Source organism: Microcaecilia unicolor, chromosome 5, assembly GCF_901765095.1.
Source record: "Microcaecilia unicolor chromosome 5, aMicUni1.1, whole genome shotgun sequence".
In the NCBI taxonomy this organism is placed as follows: Eukaryota; Metazoa; Chordata; class Amphibia; order Gymnophiona; family Siphonopidae; genus Microcaecilia; species Microcaecilia unicolor.
The window spans coordinates 83680737-83708039 of NC_044035.1; the positions used below are offsets into that span (position 1 = coordinate 83680737).

General features: G+C 42.8%; 1 protein-coding gene across 1 annotated transcript in view; it reads left to right on the forward strand.

Annotated features, from left to right (window-relative positions):
- The first annotated feature begins 10411 nt into the window (after positions 1–10411).
- Positions 10412–27303, forward strand: part of SLC16A12 (solute carrier family 16 member 12) — a 119661-nt gene continuing 102769 nt past the window's right edge. The window contains exon 1 of the mRNA XM_030203059.1: positions 10412–10442. The gene's annotated coding sequence lies outside the window, so the exon portion shown is untranslated. The remainder of the gene's footprint in view (positions 10443–27303) is intronic.

Consider the following 27303-nt stretch of genomic DNA (forward strand, 5'->3'; position numbering starts at 1 on the left):
ATAATTTGTCAGAATTCTCTTCTTGGTAGGTTATATTAAACTTTGAAGTTCAATGAGGGTTATTTCTTTTTTTTTTTCTTTTTTAAATTTGAATGTCTATTTTACATACTGAATCGGACTGTTATAAAATTGCCTGACTGCATACATGTGCAAAAAGTAGGCGGACACCGCTTTTATGCAAGCTATGGATGAACATTCCCAAGGGCATAGTTTGGGTGGAGCAGAGTGAGAGTGTGAAATATGTTTGTATTAGTGAAAAAGGCCCGTTTCTGTTTGAAAGGAAATGGGCGCTAGCAAGGTTTTCCTCTGAGTGTATGTTTGAGAGAGTGTATGTGAGAGAGGCTTCTGTTCCTGCTGCTGTGCATTCCCTTTGTTGTGCTGATTCGCTGCTCCCTGTATCGTGGCTCCGCCCCTCTTCCTTCTACTGGCCAATCTGGTGTGGGTTGTGTGACGTCACTATTATCTACTCCAACTCCAGACCACCTCCAAGGGATCCACGGTTCCAGGCAGCCTCAGAATGTTGGAGGTGAGAATTATTATATAGGATATTATACGCAGGTAGACGTAGAGTGTGCACATACGTTTTTCAGAATAGGTATAAATTTGTGCTCGAGAACTTGTGCAGTATTGGGGGTGATTTGGGGAACCTATTTTATAAAGCCTCACCTCTCATGCATATAGGTGCCTATGTTGCCTTTGGGCTAGATTCTACATATGGTGTCTGAAAAATTTGTGCAGTACAAAAATGCGCCTAGGTATATTCTCTAAAGTACACCTAAATTTTATGGAATAGGCTTAAATTTCCATGTGGTATATGGAATACGCCAAGCACCTCTCCACATGACCAAATTTGGTTGCATCCATTTAGGCCATGTTTTACTTGGTGTAAATCTTGACGCCTAAATTAGGCGCAAAGCAGATGTATTCTATAATGCACATAGATTTTAGAAATGTCCATGCCCATAACCACACTCCCTTTTCAACTGTGTGACTTGGAATTTACGTGCACCACGTTACAGAACACAGTGTGTTGTGTGTGTAAATCTTAATGCCAATTAGTGCTGATAATTGCTTATTAACATCCAATTAACAATTCTGATTAGCTAGTTAATTAAGTTACACATATTATTGTAGAATACACTGATTTCTGTGCAGAAATTAGGGCGTGATATATAGAATTTGGGGGTTTATAAATAGCCTTAAACTATGCACCGGTTGAGACTTCATATATAGGGAACTTGTTATAAAGTTGTGCCTGGGGAAGGAGGGGAATAGGAGATTGTAAATAAGAAAAATATTGACTAAACAAACAATAGATTATCTTAGAGAAACAACTCGGAGGGTGCAGCCTCAACTGAGATTCAATAGGATCAATAAACAAATTAAAAATTGCATACTCTAAGCATTGTACAATGATGTGTTTCACTAACTGTGTGGTTGGGGTATGAGCAGGGCTAGCCTTACTACTAACCAAACCTAGGCAGTCAACTAGGGCACCAGAATTTGGGAGGAAGGACTGCAAAACAGCCAGTAGTGTTGGTTGGATGGAGCAACATGACAAGCAGGGAGCTCTATCCCTTATCAGCTGAGGAGAGAATTGAGTTGGCTGGCCAGAGCAGTAGGAACCTTACGTCATGGCTCCCCATTTTTATTCCTCCTCTTTATTAAAGTTGGCACGGTGAACTTGTTCAAAGTATGTGGAGGAGGACCAACACTCTATGCTGATATTGTGCATTATGAAGTCGGTGTCAAAAACTTCTGGCTCCGTGACTTTTTGATGTGCTGACAGCATTGGCCTTAAGGAACAGGAGGCAGACCTGCAAATAAGTCAGGGTCAGTAGAGTGGGCAGCAACATAGGTACAAAGCCTATTTGTCTAAAATGTCCAGTTCCCCGGGGATATGACAAATCTGATAAGCGTGCTCATGCAAACTCAGAGAGTACAAACCATGCACATCTGTAACACCAGAAGACACTTCCTGAAATTTCACTTTATTGCAAATAAATGTAGCTAATTTGCATACAGTTTGTAGTAGAAAATCAGAAGCTTGCTGCCTCAAGGCAAGAACCTTTGTATTTCTGAATAGTGGGAATGGAGTTCTGAAGAGAAGTTTTTATTACAGAGGTAGAGACATTAGTAGATGAAGTAGTTTCAGAAGTAGGATACAGAGTTGCACAATGGGTAAATCTGAGTTCACTTAAGGGGGACAGAGAGGGAGCACATGCTCCTGAGACATGATAGAAGAGTCTGCCCTGCAGCGCCAGGGGAGAGCAAAAGCAACACCCACAAGCCCACAGGGCAGGGGGACCAATCGAGATAAAGCATGAGCTAGATTGAACTAGATATACAGTACATATAGGTTCTTCCATAGTATGCATGTTTTTTTTTTTTAATTATATTTTGGACTACAGTATACAGCACGCTTTGCTCCCCTTTAAAACAGGAAGTACATACACACTGAAAGTCTTAATGTATTGGTTCTCTATTAGTTAAAAAACAACAAAGCAGTGGGATCAAATGCATTTATTGGAACAATACCCGACGTGGCCACGTTTCGCCCTCAGGCTGCGTCAGGGGTACAAACTATCAAAAATGTATGTAAATATATCATACACACTAGTAGTTCCAAAAATCTAGTTCCATTTATCTGCTACTTCCAGTTGTCATTATTCAATTGTAATTATGTAACTGATATGCACAGTGTATGTGAGCTATTGAAAGTAATGCTTGGGCTGCGGAAACTGCATTAATTTATTGATATTTCCTGTCCACGTTTCATTACATCCTTGTTTCTTTGACCAATTTTAATATGTTCCACTAGGGGGAAATGTTGGCCAATTTGAAAGTGAAATTAAGTGCTTCTCAGGACTGTTGTAACCTATTCAAATATATTTCTATCCAGAGAGGGTGCCAAGAGTATTAGGCACCCAAGATGAGCCTTCAACAATTAACTAGATGGGCAATTCCATAAATTTGTGCCAATATGTAGGAGCCACAATTGGCCAAGCTTAGCACCAATTCTGAAACAGCATCTGGGCACCAAGATAGAAACATAAGTCAGCTTTGATGCACCTACATTTAAGCATGCCCACTTATGTCAATAGCAGGCATAAGTGAGTGCACCAACTTATGAATAACTAAACAATGAGCTGAAAATTCGACCTTATTTCCGTGTCTTTTCCTGTGAACTGTAAACTATAAATTTAAATGGAGGAAAAGACTTCAGATGTCTTGGCTTGGCAGCAAGTATAATATCTTAGTGCCAGCTCATCATAGAGTCCAGTCATATCATTGGTCAAAAAAACTCCAACATTTCAATTCTTTACTTCTACTATTGTGCACGCTTCATTAAATAATTTTGTGCATTGGGCAGGGCTGGGCGCCGCCATTTTCGAGGTGGTGCTGATGGAAGAGGAGGGAGGCCACCTCCCTCCTCCAATGAAGGTAGGGGGTGGGGGAGGACTGCTAGACCACTAGGTGGGAGGGATTGACCCGCGGCCCACTGGGACACCAGGGACACCTGAGGGATGCTAAGGGGGGGTTAGGGGGCAGGAGACCCACCAGATCTCCAGCCCCCCAAACCTGTGTCGGGGGGGGGGGCAGGGGACTGGAGGTGCATCAGACCTCCAGCCCCTGTGCTGCAGGGGGGAGGTTGGGGTTCCTGTGGTAGGGGCTGTTAGCATGCAAATGCATGCTGGACAGGGCTCACCATTCCTCCCCAATGGTCTGCAAACCCTAATGCCAGCTCTGAGCTGGCATAGGTTTTGCTGCAGACAATGTAACCAATGTTTGGCGTTCTGCAAGCTGATCATTGTGGAGGAATACATTTAGCATGCATTTGCATGTTACTTGCGCTAAGAACCCTGTTTTGCATGCATTTGCATGCTAGTTGCGTTCAGAGCACACAAGCGCGTTGTTTCATGTGCTCGTGGGCTCTGATCATGGGACAGTAGCAAACATAGGTGCTAGTATGGTGTTAACAGCCTCTAGCGCCTGCATTTTGCTTCTGATCATCAGCCCATTAGTTTGCTTCTACCCCACCCGGGATCTCAAAAAGAGAATATAAATGAGATCTATGTGATGAAAACAAAGCCGCTTCATCAAGAGAAAGCTGAAATAGTGTCTGTATCAATTTGCACCAACTTATGCACATAACTGAATGTATTCTATAATGTCCATGTGTTATTTAGCAACATGCCAATAGTCTGCCCATGCTCTGTCAATGTGTATGTCCCCTTGCATTGGAATGGAAGGTGAAAAAGAAGGCATGATGAAGGGTGAATTACTCATATTTATGTATTTATTTATATATAACTTTTTAAATCTTATGTTTTACTAGGAAAAAAATGCCCGTTTCTGAGCGCTAGCAAGGGGCCCCCTCCCTCCGTCCCTCCAAGCTACTTGTCTTGTTCGCTGTGGCGTTTCCGTTTCGGCCCTCGAGTGTCATAGCTCCGCCCTCGACGTCATGACGTTTTGACGCGAGGGCGGTGCAGACACTCCAGGGCACACCGGATATCTCGGGCGCCTCAACTTCCGTGGAGGCTTCAGAACGTTGGGGTTGCCTTTTATATAGAGAGATGTTATACTAATGACTATGGTCTTTTTAATAGTCAATTGATTTGTTATATTTATGATTTGTTCATGTTTGTGAGCAATGTATGTGTATGCTTTTATAAAATATAATAATAATATTACATAATAACCCAATTCTAACCAGATCTTACACATGCATATTCATTTAAAGAAAGCATATAATTCTTTGCGTTCTCCTTCTCTTTCTCAGTGGCATCATTGTCCCTGCCCCACTTTTTTTCCACAGTATCTTTTTTTCTGTCTTCCCCTTCCCCTCTCCCACCCCCTCCTCCTCCTCTTTTTCCTTCTCTCCCCTTCCCTCCCTCATCTTCTCCTCCTGTTCCCATGTATTAAATTTTATTATTTTTATTCCTTTGACTAATCACTCTCCATGCGCACGCCTCCCGGCAAAGTACATGCCATCAATGCATGGCATGTATTTCTGCTAGTCTTTATTGTATAAGAGGTCATTTACACATGTAAGTACCCACTTGTGTATATAAATGAGTCAAATCTTATCATTTACCTGTGTTCTATCACCTAAAACTAGGTGACTCCTTATAGAATTACTCTCCCCCCAAAAATGTAAGTGATAGAACCAAAGAGAATGCTTGTTCTCACTTTTTACCTCCCACAATGTATTCTACATAAGAACATAAGCGTAGCCATACTGGGTCAGACCAATGGTCCACCTAGCCCAGTATCCTGTTTTCCAGACAATGGCCAAGCCAGGTCACAAGTACCTGGCAGAAACCCAAATTGTCGCAATAATCCATGCTACAAATCCCAGGGCAAGCAGTAGCTTCCCATGTCTGCCTCAATAGCAGACTATGAAGTTTTCCTCCAGAAATTTGTCCAATCCTTTTTTAAACCCAGATATGCTAGCTGCTGTTACCACATCTTCTGGCAAAGAGTTCCAGAGCTTAACTGTTCGTTGAGTGAAAAAATATTTGCTCCTATTTGTTTTAAATATTATTAATAATATTTAAATACTAGTAAAAAAGCTCCGTTTCTGATGCAAATGAAATGGGGGCTAGCAAGGTTTTCTTCTGTGTGCATGTGGGAGTGTGTGTGTCCCTGCCCTCTGCCCTCTCTCCGTTCCCCTGTGCTGTCTGTCCTCTCTGTCCCCTCCCCCCTCGGAGTTGAGTCCTTCAGTGTTAAGTTTCCTGCTCTGCTGTGTTTATGTTACAGAGATAGTGAGGGCTTCTCCCCTCCCCCCTCTGAGTCCTTCACTGTTTATAGAGAAAGCGATTTGATTTCGTGCTTTGCTGTGTTTTCCTTCACTGTTTGTGTTACAGAGAGAGCGAGGGCGGGGCAGACACTCATGGGGAAACCGGATATCTCTCCCCCTTCACACTTCCAGCTGGAGGCTTCATTTAGAACGTTGGTGGTGCCTTTTATATATAGAGATTATTCTAATGCAATATTTGTCCCCTCAATATATAACAGATTGTTTATGTTTAAGCGTTACTTGCACTTAATTGTATAGAATACTGCCATTCACGCACATAAATGGCAGTAACATGACTAACGATTATTCTAAAATTATGCCTAAAATGGTTTACCCCCCCCCCCCCCCCGATTCTATATATGGCATCTAGATTTGAGCATCAAAGTTTAGGTGTGCTCCTGAGATGCATATGCAAATTACTTGGCTAATGAGCCAATTGGTTACTAACAACCAATTATTGAAGCTGATTGGCACTCATTAAAATTCGTGTCTGCATCTGGCTGTGCACCTAACTCTAATAGCAGTAACTCAAAAGGGGGTGTGGCCATAGAATAGCATGTCCGGGCATTCTGAAAAGTTACACATGTTGAACAGAGCACCTCCTCAGCATGCCTAACTTGTACACCAGCATTTACATCAGCTTTCAGCAGGCTTAAGTCTGGCACCCAAAGTTAGGCTTAGGAATCAGTGCTAAGTGTTATTCTATAAAGGCTGCACTGCTGAATTTTGAGCACATTAATAGAATTCTCCTTTTATGCCCAGATTTTATATGTGGCAACTAAAGTTGTACGTGCCAATTGGTGCCGATAATTGGCCAATAAGAAGCAATTAGCACTAATTGTCAGTAATTAGAATTTACACTGCACATAGTGTTGATTTTTTCCAGCGCTGAATTTTGAGCACATTAATAGAATTCTCCTCTTACCCCCAGATTTTATATATGGTGACTAAAGTTGCATGTTCTACTTGGTGCCAATAATTGGCCAATAGGAAGCAATTATTGGCACTAATTGTCAGTATTTAGAATTTACGTGCGCAGCTAAGCCTATTCAGTAAAGCGGTGCACATAAATTCTAATGCGTGGTCTCAAAAAGGGGTGTGGCCATGGGTGGGTCATGGGTGTTCCTAGAAACTACATGCACTATTATTGGTTAAGATTTCATCAATATCTTTGTGAAAAGTGACATAGATTGTAGCATCATCAGCATACATGAAACAGGTGAAACCATTTGATTCAAGTAGATAACCTACAGGTGCCATCATTATATTACACTTATATCCATGACTGGTTGTCATTGGTGTCATCCTCTGCTTTGGTTTGTTCATTTTGGCATAGAGGCATCCTCCTGTTTTTGCTTTTGCCCAACATTTGGGTACCATAGTTGCATGGGCTGTGAGCCTATTCTAGAACATAGAAACATAGTAAATGACAGCAAATAAAGATCTCTACGGTCCATCTAATCTGCCCAGCAAGGTGGCCAGAATTGTACCTGCTGCTCTGTGCAAGTTATACCAATTTATGTCCTGTTTAAAGTGTGAAGGGCAGTTAAGCTGTGCTTTGATTCCATCCTCTTCCTGTATAGGAAACCTCAATAGTCATTCCACACATTTTTTAATTCATTCACTTTTTTTGTCCACATCGTCTTCACCATGTTACTCTTAAGTCTACCCCTCTGCAACATCAGTTCATGTCCTTTAGTTCTACCACTTGGTCATGTCTGAAAAAGATTTGTTTTTGTGTTAATACCTTTCAAGTATTTAAATGTATCATATCTCTTGTATCACTCCATTCTTCTAGGACATACTACTACTAATCATTTCTTTAGTGCTACTAGATATATGCAGTGCTGTACACATTATATGCAGGTACTTACTCTGTCCCTAGAGGGCTCACAATCTAAGTTTTTGTCCCTGGGGCAATGGAGGGTTAAGTGACTTGCCCAAGGACACATTGAGCTACAGTGGGAACCAACCCAGATTGTCAAGATCAAAGCCTGCTGCATTAACCATTAAGCTATTCAGGTCTTCAGGTATCTTTTCATACATCTTTTGGCACAAATCCCATACAATTTTTGTCACCTCTCTCTGAATCACTTCAAGTCTTTCTACGTCCTTACTGTGATATGGCCTTCAAAACTGAACACAGTACTCCATGTGTGGCCCTCATCATTGACCTATACATGGGTTTTAACACCTTCCTTCTTCTACTGGTTATGCCACTCTCTTTGAATCCTGGCATCATTCTGGCTTTGGCCACTGCCTTATCACATTGTTTCACCAATTTGAGATCCTCAATCACTATCACCTCAAGGTTTCTTTCCTGATCCATACAGAACATTAACATGTCTTATAGAACACTAATGTAAACCAGCATTGACATACGCATGCTTACAACAGGTCTATGGCCGGTGTAAATATGTGTATCTAAATGCAGCATTTATGCACGTAATTACAGTATTTGTAACTAGTCTGCATAAATGTCAGCCTGCCAATGATACACATATGCTCCTCCCCAGAAAATTACACACTAAGGACTAGATTCTATATATGGTGCCGAAAAAAATTGGCATAGTAAAAAAACATGTTTAACACTATTCTATAAACAATGCTTAGCATTGGGCATGGTCTATAGAATACACGTGGCAGCCGAACCCATGACTAAATTTAGGCATGAGCATTTACACCAACTAAAACTGGTGTAAATGGTTATGCCTAACTGAGGTGCTTTCAATAAAGGATACCTTTTACATTTATTTTATTTATTTATGACATTTATATCATATATTATCTCAAAAAATCACCACTCAACATACAATTCCTTCCTCTGGACGATCCCTCCAATCATCTCCTGGACATCCAATCTTTCCAACACCCCTACATCTGATGTTCTGGTCACCCCCATCCAATCCCTCTGACATTCCCCATGACATCCAATGCCCCGATCACCCCCTATATCCAATCTTCCTCTTGATACCCCCACAACATCTGTTATTCTAAGTGACACCCTCATGACATCAATTGTCCCAACCGATACCCCCAACATCCAGCCTCCCCATTACAGTCTCCCCAAAATCCATACCCCTTTTCAAGTGACACCCCCTCCCTTCAATCCTCCTCCTTCTCCCAGCTCTTACTGGGCCCTGGTAGTCTACTGGAAGCAGAAGCACTGCTGTTATGAATCCCAGGTTCCAATGGTGCCCATCTAGCAGGAATCTCATAGTTGATCATGTGATCTCAGTCTAGTTCTTTCAACTATGTGTTCTCAGTAAGTTAAAGGGGATGATATCTGATCATGATTTTCGAACGATTGTACAAAGCTTGATTATAACAAGATTAGATTACTGTAATGCTCTGTACTTGGGAATGTTGTCTGCTAGAGTTCAAGCATTGTACAAAATGCAACACCTCGGCTACTTACTGGCCCACAGAGATCAGATCACAGAGCACCCATTTTAAAGAATCTTCATTGGTTACATGTAAAGTTTTGAGTATTGTTTAAGGTGTTGTTCCTGATTCATCAAAAGGTTTATTCTACAGTTCTAAAATATTTTCTGAATGCTTTATCTATATATCATCCCAGGTGGGTTTTACGCTCAGACACCACCAAATAACTGTGTGTTCCTTTCAGTCCCTTGGCTGAGACATGCACCCGGGCTTTTTGTATTGCAGGGGCAAGTTCATGGAATCATTTACCTGGTTATTTGAGATTGTGTTGTAATAGAGAACAATTTAAGAAACATTTGAAAACATATTTTTGTGTACAATTTTTTGATGATGACTAATCTCAGATTTCTAATGGATTGTTCTCCTAGGATTGCAGTATTAGGTTAGACATTTTATGAAATATATGGTTTAGCGTTGTATCTTGTTTGTTTTCTTGATTATATGTATTTTTTTTGTTGTAACCCACTTTGTATTAAAAGAAGGATATAATTATGAAAATAAATAAATTATTAGCGTATGATCTGTGATCCACACCAAAAATTGCAAGTCCAATTTTGGGTGATGTACACAGAATCCAGGGATGGATATATAGATGCTAGTTAGTAAGATGACAATTGAGGTTGAAGAGAAAATTGTTTGTTTAGCCTTTTTTTTTTTTTTTTAATTGAAAACTGAATATATATCAGGATTAGGCAATGCATTGTTTTAAAAAAGCAGTAATGATAACTTTTTATAATAGCATTTCTTTTTGTATTATTATTATGCTTTTACAAATATTACAAGATAAAATTTGAAAGCAAGGGGAGGAGACAATGCACTACTAAAACGGGGTAGAGTTTAAAAAAAGGCAGGAAAGCTGGAAAGTCTCATTCGTCTATAATAAGGTGGGGTTGAAAAGAAGAAAACAACATACAGAAATAAATAACTACTCTTCTAAAGGTTGTACAAGAAACCATAGGATGAGAAACAACCCTGAAGATTAGAAAAAGACGGTGCAGTTCTATGCTCTTGTATTCCTTAGTCCGAGCTTTCTTTCTTGCCCTTGCAGTCTAAATCTGGGAGGCAGGACTCTGGCGAGGTCACTCTCCGGACACCTGGGCTGCAAGCATGTGGCGGCCGGTTTGTACGTAGTACGGGAGCCCCTCCTACTGGAGCCACCGCCGCAGCTTTAGCGAATGAGCACGCAGAGCGCAAGGTAAGCGTCTATGCTCTCATCTTCAGAGAGTACCGCGCACCGCTGGGCACAGAAATCGCTGGGAGCAGAGCAGGGAACTTTCAGAACTTGAAAGGTGATGGGCGAGATGCGCAGATCACCAGCCAGCAATGCTTAGCCGTGGGATTTAGGGCTTAGACACTTGCCAGGCTGATTTAGCTAGTGTCTAATAAATAATGAACGCAATGGCAATAAGAGCTCGGCAGATTATAAAGCTCTGAGCGTATGAGTTTATTTGTACGCATGCAGTAGCAAACTCCAGAGTTGAAGATAATAAGATTACAACATAATCGTCGTGTGTGCAAAGTCACACATGTTCGGCAACAAGGATGCTTAGGCACTGGATGAAAGATGTGGTATAAAGTAATCGCTGGATTCTTGTTGTAAAAACAAAACAAAACCGAACGAAAGTTATCGGGTACCTAGCAGAAAAGTAGACTTTTAAACTTGGAAACCACATTTAAAGAGACATTAGTGCCTCGGTCGAATTGTAGTGAGTGATATGGTTCTGGGAACAAACCGGGTAAAAGTGATCATACTCGTGTCACTTTCCTGCAATCGGCAACGCTGCAAGTCTGGGCTTGGTCCTTTGGGGAAGCTCAGAAGAACTCGAGCTGCTCTTACACGTGGGGAGATGGGAGTAAGTTATCTCTCCCCTTCTCTGTCTATTAATCAAGGAGCACCGTGTTTATGCTTTAAAGTTGACGAGAGAAAAAAAATGAACTAGCTCTACAATTTAAATGGTTTCTTAGAAGCCTTATGTGCTGTTGTGTACCTGAAGTTTCGATCTGTTATAGCGAGTAAATGTGGCGGATCAGTTCGAACCACTATGGTCTTGGAAAACAATTCTGCAGTATTATGAATAGTTCAGATAATAATTGATACGTGACTTAATTTTGTGTATTTACAAATTTTGTTTAATTGCATATTACAGATTAATATTTTAATAAATTCCAATATAGTTTTTGTATAGAAAGCAAACTTTTTTTTTTGAGAACTGGAGTTGTTCATGAAGTAAAGTTACTGTTTGAAGTAACTTTACACACAAGACAGGCTTGACCATTGGAGCAGGTGAGGCTCTGACCCAGGGCGCCTGCGATTAAGTTCACCAAAATTCCCAGCCTCTGACCTCACCTGGTCTACAGGTTAAGCCTTTTTTTCCCCCCACCCCAGTCTGCTCTCTCCCCTTCTCTCTTCCTCCCTTTCCCCCGTGGGTCCAGCACTGCATCTTCACCTCTTTTACTCCCCTGTGGTCCTGTAAAGTGTAAGTTTGTTGCCGGCAGCAGGAGCGTGACCAAGCTGCCTTCTGCCAGCCCTGGATCTTCGCTCTGCTGCGTCCTGTCTCCTCTGGTGCAGTTTGCTGTGGGTGAGATACAGCAGAGGAAAAACCCAAAGGTTGGCTAAAGGTAGCCTGCCATGCTGCTGCTGCCACCCAACCAATATAAACTTTACAAGACCACAGGGGAGTAAGAGAGGTGAGGGAGCAGTTCTGGACCCAGGGAGAAAAGGAAAAGAGAGACTGGACTGGGTTGGGGGAGAGATAATGCTGGGGGGGAGGAGAGGAGAGGAGTGCTGCAAGCAATGAGATGGAGGTGCTGGAAATAATGCAATGACGGGGGAGGGGGGGGGGGGGGGGGGGGGTGCCACCAAAGCAACTTGGCCCAGGGCACCACTATACCTTGAGCCGGCCCTGTTTACACATTAATCTTTGCCTAATCAGTGGAAAAAACAAAGTATTTCCTACTTGAATAATGGGCACAGTATTTGTATTTATTTAATTTCTATGCTGTTTTTATTATAATAGGACTTTCAATTCTGTCCTTTATGTCAATATCATTTAGAAAACAGAGCTGAAAAGAAACTGCAGATGGTGGTGGCTGATGTATGTGTGTATACGGGTGTATCTGCACACATCTGTCTTATTTATTTATTTATTTGTAGCATTTGTATCCCACATTTTCCCAACAATTTGCAGGCTCAATGTGGCTTACATTTGCCGTAATGGCGATTGCCATTTCCGGGTAACAGAATTACAAATGGTAATGTGTTAAGTTGCATACATACATGGTAACATACATGTAACATAACGTACGTGAACAGATCATGGTATAGATATATATCATGTGCATATATATGTTAAGGAAGAATAAATTATGGTAATACATGAAAGTTCCTGAGTTAGAAATTGGAAGAATAAATTATAGTAATAGATGAACGTTCCTGAGTACGAAATTGGGTTGTATCATTCTTTAGGTTATCGACTATGGAGAGACCATATTCGACATTGCGATTGAAGTGATTATGCTTATTCATTAGTGGTAAGGAGGTTGATCAGTCAAGTGTCTATGTCATGTAAAGTCTTATTTTTTGGTGTTTAAGATGGGTGTTTATGGTATGCCTTCTTGAACAGATCTGTTTTCAGTAGCCTTCGGAAGATAGGTCTTGCGTTATTTTTATGGCCTTCGGTAGTGCGTTCCATAGCTGCGTGCAGATGTATGAGAATCTGGTCGCGTATGTAGATTTATATTTTAGTCCTTTGCAGTTAGATTGAGGAATGTGTGTGCTAATCTCTTTGCATTCCTGGTAGGCAAGTCTATAAGGTCTGACATATAGGTCGGGGCTTCCCCGTGAACGATTTTGTGGACCAGGGTGCAAACTTTGAACGCAATTCGTTCTTTTAGTGGGAGCCAGTGTAGTTTCTCTCTTAGGTCTTTGCATTATATATGTCATATCTGTCCTTATAATGTACCTGTTGAGTTTTTACAGGAATAACATGAAGCTGTTTTTAACGGTACCTAACATTAAAAATTCTTTCTGGTGCTCTACTTGCTGAAAACACTGGAAGGCTTATTTAAACTTAAAACCCAGCAGTGTGCCTAGTGTTTACTCTCTGGAAACTGATGACTAAGCTTACATGTACTGACTCAGCTTTTCTTTTTAGTCAGTGAGCACTGAGGATCGGACAGGTGTTGATTTTATCTGTGTACAAGTGTGGCTTGGCCTCCTTCAGGTTCTGTTTTGTTATAAACCCTTGCATATTGTTATGGATTTGGAGGACACAGACCGTCAGGGTGACTTCACTGTGCAAAACAAATCATTTTTTAGCCTAGTTGCCCGAGTGGTCATTCTGACCCTGGTAGCTGTATTGGTCCTAGAGCAAAATGGAGTCTTTATAGGTAGTAATACCTATACAGGATTCTGAGGGAGTGTATATAAAGTTACCTGTCCTCCTTAATAACAACCCCCCCCTCCCAAACCTATAGACACACTGAGCCAGTCAGATTTCCAGGATACCCACAATGAATATGCATGAACTAACAATGGAGATGGTGCATGGAAATTTATCTCATCATGGATATCCTAAGAACCTGACTGGCTGGCTGTTTCCCAAGGAATAGGTTGATAACTCCTGTTCTATAGCCATAGGACTCCAAATAACTTCTCTACTTGCCCAGTTTTAAATGAATGACTTTATGGCATTCTACGTCAGCCTATCCTGTGATGGATTTTTTTCATTCATAGTCTAATTAAAATAAATATGTTGAATATTCTGCTGATAAAGATGGATTTTTTTCTTCCATGGCTGCACACTGGCACTGTACAAGACTTGATTTCTGCCCTTAAACTTTAATAAAGTAATTGTATAAGTAATGTTTACATTTGGAATATATCACAAAGATGATGTGCAGCTTCTTCTGTTCTGTGCAGTATTTAAATATATGAGCAGACGTATTTTACCTGTTGGGTGCTGAGCATATCTGGATCTAAAGAATGCATGTCACTTAATAAGAACATAAGAGTAGTCATACTGGGTCAGACCAATGGTCTGTCTAGCACAGTATTCTGATTTCCAAACAGTGGCCAAGCCAGGTCACAAGTACCTGGCAGAAACCCAAATCGTGGCAGCACTCCATGCTACAAATCCCAGGGCAAGCAGTTGCTTCCCATATCTGTCTCAATAGCAGACTATGGACTTTTCCTCCATGAACTTGTCCAAACCTTGTTAAAGCCCAGATACACTAACTGCTGTTACCACATCCTCCTGCAAAGAGTTCCAGAGCTTAACTATTCGTTGAGTGAAAAAATATTTTCTCCTATTTGTTTTAAAAGTATTTCCATGTAACTTCCTTGAGTGTCCCCTAGTCTTTGTACTTTTGGAACAAGTAAAAAATATATTTACTTCTACTCATTCTACACTACTCAGGAATTTGTAGACCTGTATCATATCTCCCCTCATCCATCTCTTTTCCAAGCTGAAGAGCCCTAACCTCTTGAGCAGGGACTGTCTTTCTTCTATGTTTGTTCAGCGCTGCGTACGCCTTGTAGCGCTATAGAAATGCTAAATAGTAGTAGTAGTAGTAGTAGTAGTTTAGCCTTTCCTTATACGAGAGGAGTTCCATCCCCTTTATCATTTTGGTTGCTCTTCTTATATCAGCTGAGAGCAATTGATTGCTTAATTTGAATGCTTTCATAAACAAAGTCTTTTAAGGACCAGTTTCATTTAAACAGATTATAAAAGTTGAGTTCAAGCTTATTTAATACTAGTAAAAAAGGCCCGTTTCTGGAACGAATGAAACGGGCGCTAGCAAGGTTTTCCTGGGAGTGTGTATGTTTGAGAGAGAGAGAGCCAGAGTGAATGTGCGGGTGTGTGTCAGAGTGAGACTGTCTGTGTGACAGTGTGTGTGTGAGAATGAGAGTGTGTGACAGGACCCCCTCCCCTGTTCCTAATGCCCCTCACCCCGTTCCCTCCCCTCCTTTTCCTCCTCCTTCCCACACTTTGGGTTCCTTAAGGCTTTCAAAAGTCTATGTACCCCCGTGGCCCTAACGCCCAGTATCCGGATACCCCACCACTTTCCTCCTCACCCCTCCCCCAAGATGTAATACTTTCACGTCCTTCATTTTTTTAAAAAAGTGTCCTATCTACCCTGTGTACAAATGCCCGGCATTCAGATTGTGTTCCTCTCGTAAATTTTCATTTCTTTCATTCATTCAGAACTTGCCCCCCCCCCCTGAACACTTTTGGTTCCTTCAGTCTTTTAAAACTCTCCTATGTACCCTGTGTGCTAATGGCCAGCATTGAGATTGTTTTCCTGTCCCAAATTTGCATGTCTTTCAGTCATTCACAACTCCCCCCCCCTTCTCCAGTTTAACACTTTTGTTTCCTTCAGTCTTTTAAAACTCTCCTATCTACCCTGTGTCCTAATGGCCAGCATTCAGATTGTTTTCCTTTCCCAAATGTTCATGTCTTTCAGTCGTTCAGAACTCCCCCCTCACCCCATTTAACACTTTCGGTTCCTTCAGTCTTTTAAAACTCTCCTATCAACCCTGTGCCCTAATGGCCAGCACTCAGATTGTTTTGCTTTGCCAAATTGTCTGTCACTGATGTCACTGAGGTCAGTGCGTGCCTGCCTAGCAGACCACTTCCGGCAGGCACGGTCCCAAGCACATCCTGTTGGAGGTGAGAATTATTATATAGGATAGAGAACCTGCTCCCCTTTCTCCTAAAGTCAATGCTGGGCTGGCCAACACTAGAAGAAAGCCCACTGCAGTTGTCAGATTGTCACCAACGAGGTGAACCAAAGAAGGTTGCCCCAGACTGCCTTTGGGAGTGACAAGGAGTGTCAGTGAATATCTTTACAGGTTTATTCTAAACTTCAGAGATTACAGATTTGTGAGGGGGAAATGAAAGTGGTTTAAGATTTTTGCCACCATCTTTTCTGTTGGGAGATAGAGAGTAGACTTAGATTATGTTGTATTGATTATTCTGTATTTTTATAATAATGATAACAACAATAAGAATAATCAAAGGGGACACTACCTTGCTGTGGTAGAGGGGCTTGCCTGCTTCTGTGACTCAGAGAGCTATGCTGGGGAGAAGCCAGACTGAGAGCATCTCAAACTCATCAAAACATGGTGCAAACAAGAAACACAAATCTTGTAGATATATGTATACCGGATTGGTTATTATTGTCTGGGACAACAAGGACTGTGTCAGATGCTAGAGTACTGGGATATCTGGTGACAAATGGGCTACAGGACTCAGGTTCTTCAGCTGAGCAACCAGGGGCTGGATCCTGCAGGGTTACAAGAAGGAAAACCACACATTTGACAAAAAGACATGATTGCTAAAAATACATTGGTCAATATTCAGCTGGCGGTGGTCAATGTTTTTTTTTTAAGTGATGACTGCTGCTGGTTAAATTAGCCTGGATATTAATACTGAGCCAAGTATGGGGCACCAGCAACAAATATCCAAGCATGACCAGGCAAGTGCTGGCCACTGGCACTTATGGGGGGTCCTGGTTGATATTCAGCTGGGACTCATATAAGATACTTGTGTAGGTCCCAGCTAAATATTGGCTAGACCTGCATAAGGGGATCTGTCTGGTCCTTCAACCCTCCCCTCCTTACTTATTGTCACGTCTGTGGCCGTGACCACCCTCATTCTTACCCTGTTTCTGGGAGTCAGTGGCTGTGCTGGCTTCTGCTTGTCTCTGTGTCTGTCTCTGTATTAGTTTCTCTCTGGCTCTGTGTGCTGATTGCCTTACTGGACTTCACCTGTGTGGGCTATGCCTCTTCCAAGGTGGCTGCCACTTCCTCTATGCCAGTATCCAAGATGGCTCCTGCTTGTCCTTCCTGTGGGCTCACTTCCTCTGGGTGTCAAGCCTCTGTTTGGAGGCAAGGAACTTCCTGCTTCTGTCCTGCTGGTGGTGACTCATCAGTGAGTTCCTTTATAAGGAGGGCCTGTGCTTGCAGTCGGTGCCTTCGCATGGTGTCATTGTCTAGTGTCATGCCCAGAGGCCTACAGGTTAGTCAGTGTGTTGCTGCGCTGCTTCTAAGCCTGTCTTCTGTGTGGGCGTCTTGCTCTTCTGTTCAGTACCTGTGGGCTGGTTGCCCTTCTGTGTGGGCTGCTGGCCCTTCTGCCTTTTGGCTGTATTTGGAGCCTGCTGTTCAGCCCTGGTTCCCCATCTGTGTTTGCAGTCTGCCCTACTCTCTGCTTGTATATTCTGTGTGCTCATCCTGAACCTTGTATATCCTGTGTGCACATCCTGGCTGCTAGTCCTCCTGCCTCCGCTGTGGAGGTAGCCTTTGCAGGTCAGCCCGGGTTTCCCCGTCTGTGTTTGCAGCCTGCCCTACTCCCTGCTTGTATATTCTGTGTGCACATCCTGAACTTTGTATATCCTGTGTGCACATCCTGGTCCCTGCTTGTTCGTCCTGAGTCCTGGTTTTTGCTAGCTAGTGTTATCCGGCCTTCCGCTCTGCCTAGCTACCTTCTGTCCCGTGTGTCTACCTTGTACCTTGCTTGTATATCCGGTGTGCTTATCCGGATCCCTGCTTATGTATCCTGATTCCTGTATCTGTCTAGCTAGCGTGTATCTTCTGTGGGATTTATCCTGTTACCTGCCTCGACCTAGCTAGTGGGTTTGCCCTGTGGGTATTCCCCGTCTCCCCTTTTTCCCTGCTTGCATGTCTGCCCTAGTCCCTGCTCCTGATAAGCTTCTGTCTGTCTAGTCTGTCCGGTGTGTCTGGCTTAGCAGCTGCGTGCAGCGCTTAGTGCAGTCTAGTATAGTTTGTTCCCTCGTGTTTCCTAGACCCAGGGTCGGGTCCTCTGGATTCCAGTTCCACCTTGTCCTGCAAGTCCTGCCAGCCACCTGCACGCTAGAGCTCAACTCCAGCGGAATGGTAGCTAAGTGCAGGTGAAGAGGTTCCTGTTCTGCTAGTTCCAGTTGCCTGCTTCCAATCCAGAGGTTCAGTCCGGCCCTTCCGTGTGTTCCGCTCCAGGGTGGTCTTGCCTGCCTCTGCCGCTCCTTGGCAGGGGTTCAAGGACTCGCTATTTCCAGTTCTGTCTCGAGGACCTGACAGCATGCCAAGGCCCTCGAGAACGCGACACTTATATGTTGCGTTATGGTTTATTGACTTCTATACCACCTATATCTAAGCAGTTTACAAATTTACATTCATAAAATTTATAAACTAAAATTAAAATATCTACAATGACAAATTTAAAATTACAAAATAAAACAATTCAATAATAATATATAATCTTCCCCATAGATATCCATGGTCCAATCCTCCCAAATCAACACCCCCATTCTGATACTCCCAGATCAGGCCCCCTGATCAGATCCCTCTCAACTCAGCTCCTCTGATGCTCCTCATTACTCAAGGCCTGGTGGTCTAGTGGGAGGTGGCAGGGATGGTCCCCTTCCATTCTGGGTGCAAAATGATGCCTGCTGAGCCTGATTACTGGTGGTAATCTTGTGGCAATACTGCTAGGGATCAGCTTCCATATAAGGTCAACCTAAAACATGTGAAAGAGCAGTAGGGGAGGCTGAGGTTTAAAGAATTGTTCACTATCATCTCCAGGCCAATTCTCAGCCAATAACTACCTACAGACCTGAAAGCTATTGACGAATTAACCAACTTCCGCAAATCACTGAAAACTCATATCTTCCAAAAGGCCTACAAGGAAAATACATAGCCTACAAACTACTTCAACAAATCACACAATTACCACAGCTCACCTATAATTTACCAAACACTTCCTGTCTATCCTCACCCACCCAATCTTTAAACAGAAAAAATTGTACTTGTCACCATGAAACGACTATGCTTATCTTCTATTACCAACATTCAAACTATAAGAAATGTACCTGTTAACACGAAATGATTATGTCATAACCAAACTCTGTAAGTCACTTTGAGCCTACAAATAGGCGGGAAAAGGTGGGATACAAATGCAATAAATAAATAAATAAATAACACAAAAAACCCAAGATCACGAACTGAAGGAAAACAGGAACTGAAAGAGAAGATCTTAGAACATATAAGAGAACAACAACAACAAAATGTCAAAGATTGTCTGTACTGAAACCTGTTTCCAAAAAAGATGTAGTACAAGTACTGAGAGACCCGAATAAAGTGGTTGCATCTATAGAATCAACTTTAGAAAAAATCAACCAGCTAATCTACAGTGCAGCAGTAGAGATCTCAGAAGAACAGGAATATTACGTACAAAGGTCTGCTAAGAACAACTCCAGTGTGCCACCAAATTAGAAAATTTGGTTAGAAAATAAGGGGTAGATATTCAAAATTATTTAAATGACCAGGAGATGCGAATACTTCAGGTACCATGGTCCTTAAAGTACCGCAAGGCTACTGCTAGAGATTTTGGCAGTCATTCTGAAGAGCAGGCTGCACCAGGCTGTAGTGAGTGGGTATCACTCCTGTCTACTTCCCTATAGATCATGAGGGACCCACAAAGGTAGGCTCAGGGGGAGGGCGGGGGGAGTAGGGGCTGGCTTAGATTTTTGTCAAGGTAGATAGGAGGGGATCTTTTAAGTTCCAGGGGCTGGGAGTGGGGCAGGATCTGAAGGGGAGTCCTGACTGACCACCACAGGCCGAATATTGACCAATTTGATCATAAAGTTGAGATCAGATGCAAGCAAACTGTAAGACATGAAAATGAAGAAGCTGAAAATCAAGAAAACCAAGGCAGATTTTGTTAAGAGGTACCACTAGGAAGATCAGCGAAGCCTTGGAAATTGCAAAGCAGCAAATAATAGCAACATCAAATAACTGCCATGTATGAGGCGAGAATCATCCAGTACATGCAGAATCAACTGTTCCAGTCAAATCACAGGTGCTTCTATGAGAACATCAGTGGAGAAGCTAATACAAACTGCAAAAAGACAAAGAAGAAAGGGCTTACTTGTGGATGAATTTGTGGGATAATGATAAGATTATTTATTTATTTATTTACAAGCAGTTAATATACCAGTTTTAAAGCCAGAAGGCAAAGCAAAGCAGCTTACATAATTTCATAAAATACTATAGGATAAAACAAAGTTTTAAAAAATGAAAAAGAAAGGAAGAAGAAGCAAAAAAGGTCTATGCAGACTACCTGACCAGAGGAAAATGCCAACTGAAATAGCCATGTTTTCATGGCTTTCTTAAATTTCGGAAAAGAGGCCTCGAATCACAGATGTCGAGGGGAAAAAGTTACAGAGTTGTGATCCCAAATAAGAAAAGGCAGACTCACAAGTTATGTCATGTCAAATCTAGTGCAGAGGGAGGGTTAGGAAACCAACTTGAGATATAAAGGTGAAGAAGTGAAGCGAGATATAAAAGGTTTTGGGTAAATTAAGCCTTGTGAACCATTGTCAACATTTTGTATTGAACACAAGTGGTGACCAAAAGCCAATGTTCTTTCTGCAATGTGGGGGGGGGGGGGGGGGGGGGGGGGAAGGAGACATGATCGTATTTACTTGCATTATGAAGCAACTTCACAGCCATAGACTGTACAAGCAGTACATGTTTCAACACCTTTAAAGGAGGACCATTGTAAAGCATGTTAAGAAAGGGGAAGTACTACTAATAAGTGACTTTAATATGCCAGAAGTTGGATGGGAACAGCTTATGCAGTAGAATATCAGTGGGCAAAACTGAAAGGAGCTATTTTAAAGGTGATAAACCTTTGTTAGAAAATTACATAAGAGGAAAAGAAGGTCGCTCTGGTTCTCGAACATAGTAGCTGAAAAGGTAAGGGAAAAAAGGTTAGCCTTCATACGTTACAAGTTGACTCAGAAAGAGGAAGACAGGCAAAAATATCTGGAAAAGCTAAGAGAAGCTGGAAAAGCTGTCAGGAAAGCAAAGAGGAAAATGGAGGAAGAGATAGCCGATACGGTAAAATTGGGGGACAAGACATTTTTTTACATATGTGAGCGACAGGAGGAAGTGCCATAAAGCATTGTGAGGCTCAAGGCTGATGGGGAAGAATATGTAGAAGGGTAAAGCTGAACTGCTAAACAATTAATTCTGTTCTGTGTTCATGGATGAAAGGCCAGGGGCAGGACCGCAGAAGACAGTTGCTAATAAGGATGGATGTATGGTAGACCAGGACTGAATCTCAGAAGACTGTGTTCGTGAGGAGTTGGCTAAACTAAAAGTTGACAAAGCAGTGGGGCCTGATGGGATACATCCAAGAGTACTCAAGGAACTCAGAGAAGTTATTGCGGCTCCGCTGTCTGACCTGTTCAATGCTTCCCTAGTGTCTGGAGTGGTCTCAGAGGACTGGAGAAGGGCAGATGTGGTCCTTCTGCACAAGAACAGATGCAAGGAAGAGATTGCGAATTACAGACCAGTCAGTCTGACCTCAATGGTGCGTAAACTAATGAAAACGCTTTTAGGAGGATTGTGAGGTTTCTCAAATCAAATGGACTGCAGGACCTGAGGCAGCATGATTTCACTAGAGGCAGATCTTGTCAGACAGATTGACTGGGTGACCAAACAGTTGTATGTGGGAGGGGCGCTAGTTGTGGTATATTTAGATTTTAGCAAAGCCTTTGACTCGGTTCCTCCAAACTGAATGCCCTTGGTATGAAACTTAAAGTGACTGACTGGGTTAAAAACTGGTTAAACAGAATGAGACAGAGGGTAGTGGTAAATGGAGTTTGCGCTGAGGAAAAGGATGTTGTCAGTAGTGTACCGCAGAGATCAGTCCTTGGGTCGGCTCTTTTTAACATCTTTGTGAATCATCAAAGCACGCTCCAAAATAATTGATTTGGTAATCATCCAGTGGCCCATCAATTCTCTCTCTTTTTTCCCTCCCTCCCACCTCTCCACTTCCAGGTCCATAATTTCTCTCTCTTCCTTCTTTCCCTGCTCTCCATCCCCCGGTCCATTATTTCTTTCTTTCTTCCCTCCCTCCTTGCCCTTGCAGTCCAACATCTCTTCTGCTCTATTTCATCATGTCCTCCATCCCCTCCAACCTTGGTTCCTTCAATTCTTTCTATTTCTTCCCTCCCTTCCTCCCTCAGGTCCATAAATTCTCTATTTTTCTTCCCTCCCTTCTTCCCTCCCTCCCCATCCTTCATTTCTCTCTCTTTCCTCCTCTCCCTGCCCTTGTGGTCTAGTATCTCTTCCTGTATGCTCCCTCTGTACCTCCCTCCCCTCCACCCTGCATCCATCATTTTTCTCTCTTTCTTCTTTCCCTCTCCATCCATCATTTCTCTCGCTCTCTTTCTTCCTCCCTCCCTGCCCTTGTGGTCCAGCATCTCTTCCTCTCCCTTCCCTCCCTCTCCTCAACCCTTGAGTTCCTTAATTTTCTCTATTTCTTCTCTTACTCCTCTCTACCCTCGGGTCCATCAGTTCTATTTCTTTCCTCCCTCCTTCCCTCCTCTTCACCCTCAGGTCCATCAATTGTATTTCTTACCTCCCTCTTTTCCCCTGTATCCTTGGATTAATCAATTCTCTTCATTTCTTCTCACCCTCCAATCCTGAGTCTGTCATTTCTCAGTTTCTTGTCTCTCCCTCCACTCCTGTGTTCCACCATCTCTTCCTCTCTCTCCCCCTCCACTCCCCCACTTTACATCCCCCCCAAGTCTACCTTAGACCAATACCTTACACGAAGTCTTTCTTTTGCTGTGACCCACTCCCACATAAACATGAAGCTGCATCAGAATGGTGGGTTGCAATAGAAGAGAGGCTCCAAGCAGGCCGCAAGCAAAATCTGTTAAGTGCTGTCACTACAAGGGACCTCCTGGGAGACACAATGTAAGGTAGACTGGGGGAGGAGGTGCTGGATTACAGAAAAAAGGAGTGATGCCAGATCGTGGAAGTGGGATGGGAGGAGTGGAAGAGACAGGGAGAAATGCTGGGTGGAGAACAGACAGATGATGGCATACTGGATAAGGTAGGGGGAGACCCTGGGTCCCCAGCTGTCCCAGGCCCTTGGGCACTGACTGGTTGCCCAAGTGGTCATTATGACCCTGGTGGCTGTATTGATCCTAGTACAAAATGGAGTCTTTGTAAATAGTAAAACCTATACTGGATTCTAAAAGGAGTGTATATGAAGTTACTTGTCCCCCTTAATAACACTCTCTCACAGAGCCACATTAAATCCCGCAATACAGAGCAGAGAGGGCATGGCTCAGTAAGAGCAGAGCAGAGAGGGTGTGGTTCAGGCAGAATAACATTTCCATGAACAGCTAAACTAGAGAGACCCAGGGAAGACAAGGGCAGCCCCCTAGCAGATGCCTTCACTGCATATCTGCTCTATCTTCTGCTGTAAGAAGCAGATACTAAATTCAGGTAGGCCAGGTTTAAACTCAAGAACTTTGTGAACTGCTAGTCTTTGAGGCCAGGCCAGAGCTAGGCCTGGTTTTGATGAACCTTTAACACAAAACTTGCACACAAACTAAGTCTGTGGGGCCCTGTCAGGAACTGGGCTGCAGGAAAATTACTTAATGAACTTAGAGACTTTTGTTCTTAGTTTATCCAGTCTATGAAGGATGCAGGCTTTACCTACTTGTGAACATAAATAATGTGTTTTTATTTTACTTTCACCACTCTTACCACGCCGTCACCCGTGGTGCTACATGGATGAACAAAAACATTGTGGTTTAAGTGAACATTTTGGAGCACAAAAGTCCCCCTACTTGCAAATAGGTATGATGACTCTACCCTTTCACTTTTCCTCTAGGATAAAATGAGGAGGAAGTTGAGGAGAGCTATAATTATTCAAGACTTTTCTAAATCTGTTGTAAGATTTCATAGAATATTATTGTTACTTGTTCTGGTTGGTACACTGTAGGCAATTATGGAGATATAAAACCCAAAGAACTTACTAAGCTCATTCTGCACGGCCAACATTCAGACTTGCGCCCGGTTAACTCGGCTGTCCTAAACTTATCTACATCCTTAGCCAGTTAGTGGACTGCATATCACTGCTAACTGGCTAAATTACATGGAAATATTTTTAAAACAGGTGGAAATATTTTTTCACTCAAAGAATAGTTAAGCTCTGTAACTTGTTGCCAGAGGATGTGGTAACAGCGGTTAGTGTATCTGGGTTTAAAACAGGTTTGGGCAAGTTCTTGGAGGAAAAGTCCATAGTCTGCTATTCAAACAGACATGGAGAAGCCACTGCTTGCCCTGGGATTGGTAGCACTGAATGTTGCTACTATTTGAGTTTCTGCCAGGTACTTGTGACCTGGATTGGTCACTGTTTGAAACAGGATACTGGGCTAGATGGACCACTGGTCTGACCCGGTATGGTTTTTCTTACGTTCTTATATTGCAGTCCTCTTATGTTTTCTTTTTGCCTTCTTTGCTGATTTGCCTGTTTTGACTCTTTCATTTTAAGCTCACTGCCCCAGCGCTGCTTAGTATAAAGGGCAGCTAAGGCTGAGGCACCGTGCACTTCCTAGCTACTTCCATTATTTGTATTCTCTTTTTCATCCTGCGGTTTCACGTTTTGCGCAGTGACAGTCTTATGTCAAGGGGCATGAGCTGCATTTTGCTTTGGGGCCCAGTCTAAGTGAGTCCTTAGAGAGACAGGCGCTTTCAGTCTTGCTGTTTTAGCATTGCAACTGGTATGTGTTCCCAGAGCTGCCTGAGGTACAGGAAAAGGTCTAGAATACGACCTCAACTCTCTTGCACATTAATGCATATGATAACACTGTTGTGTGGCCTGGGCCAACCTTAGTTATATTTTTGTAATGTTTTTGACACATATTAATAGAAAACCCTGGTAGGAATAGAATATCTGTCAGCAGTTACTGAAAACCTGGAGTGGGCAGAAAGTTAACATTTCATCTGTGGAATGATAGTGATTGATTAACAGTTACTGGGTTGGCTTAAATTACAGGCTGGGTAAAATGTTAATTGAGGACACATTTCTCTGTTTCTTAATTTACCAGCATCCACAGGCAAGCTAGTAGACTGTTATAAGCACTGGGGGGGGGGGGGGGGGGTGTTTCCTTTTACTAAGGTACGCCTAAAAGTGGCCTGCGTTGGTGTAGATGCATGTATTGGACGCATGCAGGTCCATTTTTCAGCGCACCTGCAAAAAAGGCCTTTTTTGGCCGAAAATGGACGTGCGGCAAAATAAAAATTGGTGCGTGTCCATTTTGGGCCTGAGACCTTACCACCACCCATTGACCTAGCGGTAATTACCATCCAGGCCACGCGGTAGCCGGGCAGTAGTTCAAAATTGACGCATATAGGACACGCATAGGCGCCAATGCAGCTTAGTAAAAAGGCCCTGAAAGAGGAATTAGCCATGTGAGTTACACAGCTGCAGAAAGATGTCGAACAGTTTCAAAAATTTAAAGCTGCTGTAGCTAAAGATAATTTGGATATTCATAGAAAAATTGAGCAGATAGAGAATTTCAACAGATGTTTGAATCTGCGCCTTCTGAACTTTCCCAAGCTCCCTGGGACTAGTCCACTGGAACTATTCAGAAGATACTTAACAGAAAATTTAAAGATACCACTGGAAGCTATACCCCCAATAAATAAGATTTTCTATTTACCGTATTTTTCAGACTATAAGAAGCACCGGACCATAAGACGCACCAAGGTTTTCCTCCTAAATTTGGAGGAAAAAAAAGTGCATCTTATAGTCCGAAAAATAGGCCCCCCTCCCTGTCCCAGGCACCCTCCCTCTGTTACAGGCTCCCTCCCTCCGTTACAGGCTCCCTCCCACCCTCCGTTACAGGCACCCCTCTCTCCCTCCGTTGGAATTTTAAAACTCCTCACCTTGTCGCTGTGACTCGCGGTAGCAGCAGTGCTTCAGCGTGCACGTCGCTCTTCACTCAGTCAGCCTTCTCTCTCTAAGCTCTCTGGTTCTGCCCACTAGGCTTTGGCCTAGTGCATCTGTAACCAAGTATGGTCCATCCCACTTTGCTGTGCCAAAGGGGAGGTGTGGTCTAGGGTTTAGGAGCATGACCTTACTCCTCACTTTGAGTGGTCGTAAATCAGAGTCTTTGGCCTGCACCTCCTGCAGATAATCCCTAGACTTTTCTGTGTTTGCCAGCACAGTGGTCTGGCTCTCTTTTAGGTGTTCTTGCAGGGATTTCATCCACTCATTTGCAAGAACTACAGTCTGATCCTCCGGGAGAAAAGGGTGTAACAGGTTTTCCCATCGAGGCATTGGCCTGCCCATTAAGGCTTCATAGAGGGCAAAACGTGTGGACTTACAGACATTGGCTCTGATATGCATAAGGACCAAAGGGAGGGCCTGATCTCAATTTTTCCCTGTCAGATTCAGCATAGGGCTGAGATGTGCTTTAATTGTTTGATTCATACGTTCTACCTGCCCCGCTGCTTGGGGATGGTATGAAATGTGCAATTGCTGTTCTATGCCTAGAAAATCAAACAATTCCTTGACTAGCTGAGAAACAAAAGCAGACCTTCTGTGTTATCCTTTCAATGTCACTATCCTTTAATGATTCATACAGTACCAGGTTTACTGGTGTTCTGGGGTCTGTACTGGCCTCAGTTTCTGTGTCTGCAGAATCCTCCCTGTCCCTCAGGTTAGTGGTTGTGCCTGGGGTTTCCTCATCTATGCATGTCTGAGTGCTTTAATCAGTGTTTTCAGTCTTAGATTTGCCCCCACTTCTCAAATCCACTACACACACTTGTGTGTGCTTTTGTGGTTGTATGAATTGAAAACCTGGCTTGTAGGGTGTTTCATAGGCTGGAGGTGCTGAGGGAGAAATACTTGGGGCCTGCCAGTGCACAGAGTTAATCTGGTCCTTTGAGGCACATTTACTTTTTAAATGTTTTAATTTTTAGCCTCGTCCAATTGTTCATTTACATGTAGGAAGGAATTTGTTGCTTGCACCACCTGTGCTCGTTGCATCGAGATACACATGTGTGCTTCCTCAAGGTCCCTGGTTAACTGAGTGCACTGAGTGGTCAGGTCTGCATTTTGCTGTTTCAAAGTAATTAGTCCCCTACACAGGCCTTATATAAAAAGACATTTCCGTTTATTTGTTTTCTTTTTGAACTCTTGGGAATGGTGTATCATTTTCAGTATCACCCACTTTGTAACATT